Genomic DNA, 7,620 nt, shown 5'->3' with positions numbered 1-7,620 from the left:
TCAGAAGAAGCCTTCAGCCTGATGCCTGACCCATGGGTTTGGGACTTGCCAGCCTCCACAACTGTGTGAGTCATTTCCTTGAGATAAATCTCTCTCTCTCTCTCTCTCTCTATATATATATATATATATACAGTATTTATATACATACAGTTCACTGGTTACACTCCTCTAGAGAACCCAGCCTAAGACATTTGGTTCTCAAGTCTGGCTGGTCTTAAAGGTGCTGATAACTCTGCTTCCAGTAGTAAAGAGGGCACTGCTAATCCGTGGAGTGAGGTGACAATAGAAATAGGCAAAATATCATCACCACCAGATCAAATATATGTGAGAGACAAGGCTCTGGATGATTACATATTTGATATTTTTCTATAATTTTGTTAGAAAGAGCATAAGGAAGCTGGTTGATTGGTCCTACTTTTGCTAGAAAAAGTGATGAATGAAAGGGATAAAGCGCAAATCTTCAGAGTCACAGCTCAAGAACTACATACAAGACCTGAAAGTTGCCACTTGAAAGAAAGCCTTACTTCTTGCAGTAACAGAGTTGATATTGCCAAAAGCCAAATCTAGAGTCTCATCATAAGAGTGGCTGAATTATAATGCCAACTGAATTCCCAACCTCAAATGTGTCTAAAGTTAAAGTGAGGGCATTGATTGGGAAGAAATGGGATCCTGAAACTTGGGATGCGGATATATGGGCAGATAATCAGGAGGCTGGGTACCTAAATTCCATTGAATCACTGCTGCCAACAGAACCAGCCCTCTTACTACCATCTGAAGCGATTACTCCATCTTCGTCTGCTAAGCCACCCTCCCCAGTAAGACCATTAGATTTGACAGTGGGAACTGCCCTAACTGAATTAAGACACCTAACTACAATGGGGCTGATTGGATCCTGTGGTGGTAGGGACCAAGTGGCTACACTCAACTGACAAAGACAAGGTGGGTGTGGTTACCATAATGGACAGCAGTAATCAGAATACTCTGACTTGTATGGACTTATGGCATTGGCTACTTAGTCATGGTGTCCCTAGGAGTTAAATAGATGAGAAATCTACTAAATATTTGATTGATCTGTATAAGCAGAAGAATCCTAGGTCATGTGAATGGCAGTCAAACTTGAATTGCCAGAATAGAGAGTCACGGCCCCTCAATCAATTCCCAAACTTGAGTGAGTTTAAAGACCCACAACCCCTTGAATGAAGGGGAGGGGAATTTCATTGAGGAAGGACCCCACTACACTGCCAAAAATTTATACTGTTAATCTTTCTGTCAGTTTTCCCCAAAAAGATCTGTTAACTTTCAGGAATGATTATTTACTGAGAAAAAGGAAATAATCAGACTTTTCAGGGATTATTGGGTACTGGCTCTGAACTGACACTAATTCCAAGAGACTCAAAACATCACTATGGCCCACCAGACAGAGTAGGGACATACGGAGGACAGGTTATTCATGGAGTCTTAACTCAGGCCCATCTCAGAGTGGGTCCAGTGGGTCCCCAAAACCATCCTGTAGTGATTTCCCCAGTTCCAGAAAGCATAACTGGAATAGACATACTCAGCAACCGGTAGAACCCCCACATTGGATTCCTGACATGTGGAGTAAGGGCTATTATGGGTAGGAAAAGCTAAGTGGAAGCCATTAGAACTGTCCCTACCTAGGAAAATAGTAAACTAAAAGGAATACTGCATTCCTGGAGGGACTGCAGAGATTACAGCCACCATTAAGGGCTTGAAGGATGCAGGGGTGGTGATTCCCACCACATCCCCCATTCAACTCACCTATTTGACCTGTGCAAAAACAGATGGATCTTGGAAAATGACAGTGGATTATCATAAATTTAACCACATGGTGACTCCAATTACAGCCGCTATTCCAGATGTTTCATTGCTTGAGCAAATTAATACATCTCCTGGTACTTAGTATGCAGCTATAGATCTGGCTAATGTATTTTTCTCCATACCTGTTTTGAAGGACCACCAGCAGCAGTTTGCCTTCAGCTGGCAAGGCTGGCAATACACCCTCACTGTCCTACCTCAGAGGTATATCAACTCTCCAGTTCTATGTCATAGTTTAGTCCACAGGGACCTTGATCGCCTTTGCCTCCAACAAGATGTCACACTGGTCCATTACATTGATGAGGTTATGCTGATTGGACCTAGTAAGGAAGAAGTATCAATGAATCTAGACATGTTAGTAAGACATTTGCATGCTAGAGGGTGGGAAATTAACCTGACAAAAATTCAGGCACCTTTTAACTCAGTGAAATTTTTAGGGATCCAAAGGCGTGGGGTATGTTGAGATATTCCTTCAAAGTGAAGGATAAGTTGTTGCATCTGGGCTTTTCTACAACTAAAAAGGAGGCACAATGCCTGGTGGGTCATCTCTGGATTTTAAGGCAACACATCCCTCATTTGGGTGTGGTACTCTGGTCTATTTATCAAGTGGCATGAAAAGCTGCTAGTTTTGGGTGGGGCACAGAACAAGAGAAGACTACAACAGGTTCAGGTTGCCAGGCAAGTCACTTTGCCACTTGGACCATATGATCTAACTGATCCAATTGTGCTTGAAGAGTCAGTGGCTGATAGATATGCTGTTTGGTGTCTTTGGCAGGTCCCTATTGGTGAATCACAGCTCAGAACCTTAGGATTTTGGAGCAAAGCCCTGACATCCTCTGCAGAGAGCTATGAGAAACAGCTATTGGCTTGTTACTGGGCCTTAGTACAGACTGAACGCTTAACTATGGGGCACCGAGTCACCATGTGACCTGAGCTGCCCCTCATGAACTGGGCGTTGTCTGATCCACAGAGTCACAGGGTCAGACATGCACAACAGCATTCCATTATTAGATGGAAGTGGTATATACAAGATTGGGCTCAAGCAGGACCTGAAGGCACAAGTAAGTTGCATGAGGAAGTGGCCCAAATGCCCATGGTCTCCACTCTTGTCACATTACCTTCCCTCTCCCAGTCTTCACCTATGGCCTCATGGGAACTTCCTTATGATCAGTTGACTGAGGAAGAGAAAATCTGTGCCTGGTTTACAGATGTTTCTGCACAATATGCAGGCACCACTCAAAAATGGACAGCGACACCACTGCAGCCCCTTTCTAGGACGTCCCTGAAGGACAGTGGTAAAGAAAATCCTCCCAATGGGCAGAACTTCAAGCAATGCACCTGATTATTCACTTTGCTTGGAAGGAGAAATGGCCAGGTGTGCAATTGTATGGGCTGTGGCCAATGGTTTCACTAGATGGTCAGGGACTTGGAAGGAACATGATTGGAAAACTGGTGACATGGGAGGTATGGGGAAAAGGCATGTGGATAGACCTCTCTCAATGGGCCAAAGAAGTGAAGATATTTATGTCTCATGTGAATGCTCAGCAGAGGAGGATTTTAACAATCAAGTGAATAGGATGACATGTTCTGTGGAAACCAGTCATCCTCTTTCCCCTGCCACTCCTTGTCATTGCCCAATGGGCTCATGAACAAAGTGCCTATGGTAGCAGGGATGGAGGTTATGCATGGGCTCAGCAACATGGACTTCCACTCACCAAGGCTGACTTGGCTACAGCCGCTGCTTAGTGTTCACCCATTCTGCCAGCAGGAGAGACCAACACTGAGTCCCTGATGTGGCACTAATCCGTGGGGTGATCAGCAAGCAACCTGGTGGCAGATTGCTTACACTGGATCACTTCCATCATGGAAAGGGCAGCATTTTGTTTTTACTGGGATAGACACTTACTCTGGATACAGATTTGCCTTCCCTACACGCAATGCTTCTGCCAAAACTACCATCCGTGGACTTACAGAATGCTTTATCCACCGTCATGCCATCCCGCACAGCATTGCCTCTGATCAAGAGACTCATTTCACAGCAAGTGAAGTATGGCAATGCACCCATGCTCATGGAATTCACTGGTCTTATCATGTTTCCCATCATTCTGAAGCAGCTGGCTTGACAGAATGATGGAATGGCCTTCTAAAGACATAATTATTATGCCAGTTAGGTGGCAATAGCTTGCAGGGTCGAGGCAATGTTCTCCAGGAGGATGTATATGCTCTAAACCAGCATCCAATATATGGTGCTATTTCTCCCATAGCCAGGATTCACAGGTCCGGGAATCAAGAGGAGGAAATGAGAGTAACACCACTATTACTCCTAGTGACCCACTTGCAAAATTTTTGCTTCCTCTCCCCTCGAACCTATGCTCTGCTGGTCTAGAATTGTTAGTTCCAAACGGAGGAATGCGTCTACCTGAAGACAAAACACTGATTCCATTGAACTGGAAGTTAAGAATGCTACCTGGCCACTTTGGGTTCCTTATGCCTCTGGATCAACAGGCAAAGAAAGGAGCTACGATGTTGGCTGGTGTGACTGATCCTGATTATCAAGGGGATATTGGATTGATGTTACATAGTGGAGGAAAAGAACAGTATGTCCGGAATACAAGAAATTCTTTAGGGCATCTCTTAGTACTACCATGCCCTGTGATTAAAGTCAACGGAAAACTACAGTAACCCAATTACAACATGACTACTAATGGGTCAGACCCTTCAGGAACATTTTTTTCAAAACAATAAACAGGTGACCTTTATAGACAAAAAAGTACACATTTATTTTACATGGACCTTCATTTAAAATTACTATGTAGCAGATGACAACAATGCCTAATTTCCAAGTTTCTGGAATTTTTTTAAATTAATTCAAACAGCCAATATAAATCAGAGAGTATTTAGAATTAGAAGTACCCTAATATAATTAATTACTGGAGCCCTGGTATCGCAGTGGTTAAGAGCTATGGCTGCTAACCAAAAGGTTGACATTTCAAATCCACCAGCCATTCCTTGGAAACCCTGTGGAGCAGTTCTACTCTGTCCTATAGAGTCACTATGAGTTGGAATTGACTTGACGGCAATGGGTTTGGTTTCTGGAAGATAATTACTAATGTAAGTAAATGAGTAATTTCTTAAGCAATATTATCAATTATAGACTAGAGTTTTAAAATTTATTTTTATTTCAGTAAAAACAAGAATTTAAAGATACTCGATATAAAAATGTTCACACATGGAATACACCCCTAATGTGACACTAAGAAAATTTTCAGTGTAAACTACAATACCATATTTGGATATACATCCATGAATTTTAATTTATAAAAATCTTTAAAATGATTTGCAACTTTAGAAAATCTGATATGTAGGGTGAAAATACTCGTGCAAGTGATTATTCTTGAATGCTATGTATTGGTTTATAGAAGATTCCTAAACAAGAGAGCAGGAATTTGGTTCACAGTTTATAAACCTTGCACAAATTTTGTTATGATAACTTGTTACCCACAGAGGAAGCCACCCATGAACAAAAACAATCTTGTTGTTTACTAATTTTATACAATCCATTGTAAAACCTCCTTGAGTCTGAAGCTTTAACCAACTGTAATTTAATGTGAACCGTAACTAGAGAGAGTGAACAATAATAAATTAACATAAAAGATAAGCAGTATCAGAAAAAGCAGATGATACAAAGAGAATCAACATTAGGTATTAACATATATAATCAAATCAAGTTTGATTGTTTTTTACATTGCCCAAGTGTAGTGAATACAAACTTTTATTTACCTAAAATAGAACAATTTTTATTTACCTAACCCATTACTTCATATTGTAGTATAGAATAAATTTTATGAATGCAAAAATTTGATCTTCTGTGAAATTAGCAGCATAGTTTAATTCAAAAGTCAAAAGAGATTTAGCAGATTTCCAATTCAAATAGAATTTTGTAGGATTTAAATTTTTTCACAAAGCACTGAAATTCTGGTAACCTAAATCAAGAAATTTCCAGTCCAGCTATGGTTTTTTGACAAATTCAGTAGTTAAAAATGCAACACTGCATAGAAAAGACTCTTTTCTGTTAATTTCAAATATATTTACAGCTTCATATTTTTTTAAACAAATTATTTACTCAAATAAATTCTTGCAATCGTGTACTGGTTCCTATGACTATTTATTGACAATTATTTCTGGATTATATAAACATCTTAATTATCAGCAAGTAAATCTTGTTTTAAAAAGTATTGAAAAGTGTGGGCAATTATCAAAAGGGATTCTATTTGTGTCTCTGGTTTAAATTCTAATTAGTGATTAACAGTGATTCACTATTTTATATAAATACAAAATCTAATAATTTGCTTTCTTAAATCTGTAAGGTATATGTGATTACAGACATCTTTATAAATACAAATTTTGTTCAGAAATTGGATTTTATTTTAGAAGATATGTTCCTAAACACAAAATGTATTTTATGAATTATCTTAAGCTTAAAGAAACACAATCATTGATTTTCATTATTTAAAAAAGAATTACAATGCATTACAAAATATTTGTTAGTGGAAATACATCAATTTTCATTTACCTAACCTGTTACTTCATATTGTAGTATAGAATCAATTTTATGAAGGTAAAAACTCGATCTTCTGTGAAATTAGCAGTATAGTTTAATTCAAAAGTCAAAAGGTATTTAAAGGTAGTATTTCCAAACAGAATTTTGCAGGATTTAATTTTTTTCACAAAGCACTGAAATAGCTTTTTATTTTTTTTTTTCAAAAAAAAAAAAAAAAAAGCTTTGTTTTAAGCTGTTTAAAAAAGTTTCAAGTATTCTACAGATACAGAGGTTTGGAGAACACTGAACTCTTTCCAAAAAAAGCAGCTATTTTAAGTTATAAGTTTTATAAATTCTAAGCTATTATAAGTTTTCTTTTATGCCATTGTACAAGTCTTGCAGACCCGCCACCCCCAATCTCATTTTCACCTGAAATAATTATATTCAGGTTTTCTCAGCAGGTAAAGTACACATTCTTCGTTTCTTACAAGGTTTCAAATTTCAGAATTCCAATAATGCGTTTAAACTGAGAACCCACCGAATCACGTTCTCTCCTCTTTGTGTGTGGGGGGGGAGGAGGCGGGGGGTGCCTATTATTTTGCAATTCTGTTATTTGCACTAAATTTTAGTCTTTTTAGCTCCCCAGAAATATCTTAGTGAACCCTCAGCAGTTGCTAACCATTTAATAACTGTGAACTAGCCAGCCCTTTCAAGTAGGTCGTTAACCACAAGAGTGCCTGACAATTTCCAAACCATATCCTCTGTCCAAAAGGAAAAGATAAGGCTTTGTGAGGCCGAAAGGAAGCGAAGGAAAACAAAACAAATGTAGCTCATGCTGAAAGTGAAAAGTGCTTGGACAGATTAGTATTTTCTTTTCTGCAAGGCGTCCTGCCAAACTTTTTTTTTTTTAATAGAGAAGAGTTATTTTTTGGTCTGATTTTTCAGTTTCTTGGGAAGTGTTGGTATTTACCACTCCCACCGGTCCCTCATAATTACTGTTTGTTTGGTGTTTTTCCCATCCGTCCACATCACTGATATACCCCCGCCTCACCCTGTCAAAACCCTAACTCTTGAGAGCCCTGGGTTTGGAATCTCCGGCGACTCCCGACGACACACCCCACTCTTTCCTTCTCACGCCTCTCATTTAAGTCGCGAGATCCCCCACTACAGTTTCAGTGAAAGCTGGAAATTTTCATTTAAACTCCCCCTTATTGCCCCCCACTCGGAACTAAGCGCTGGAGAGC

Source organism: Trichechus manatus, unplaced genomic scaffold (assembly GCF_000243295.1).
Source record: "Trichechus manatus latirostris isolate Lorelei unplaced genomic scaffold, TriManLat1.0 scaffold00253, whole genome shotgun sequence".
In the NCBI taxonomy this organism is placed as follows: domain Eukaryota; kingdom Metazoa; phylum Chordata; class Mammalia; order Sirenia; family Trichechidae; genus Trichechus; species Trichechus manatus.
This window is presented reverse-complemented; position numbering follows the sequence as displayed.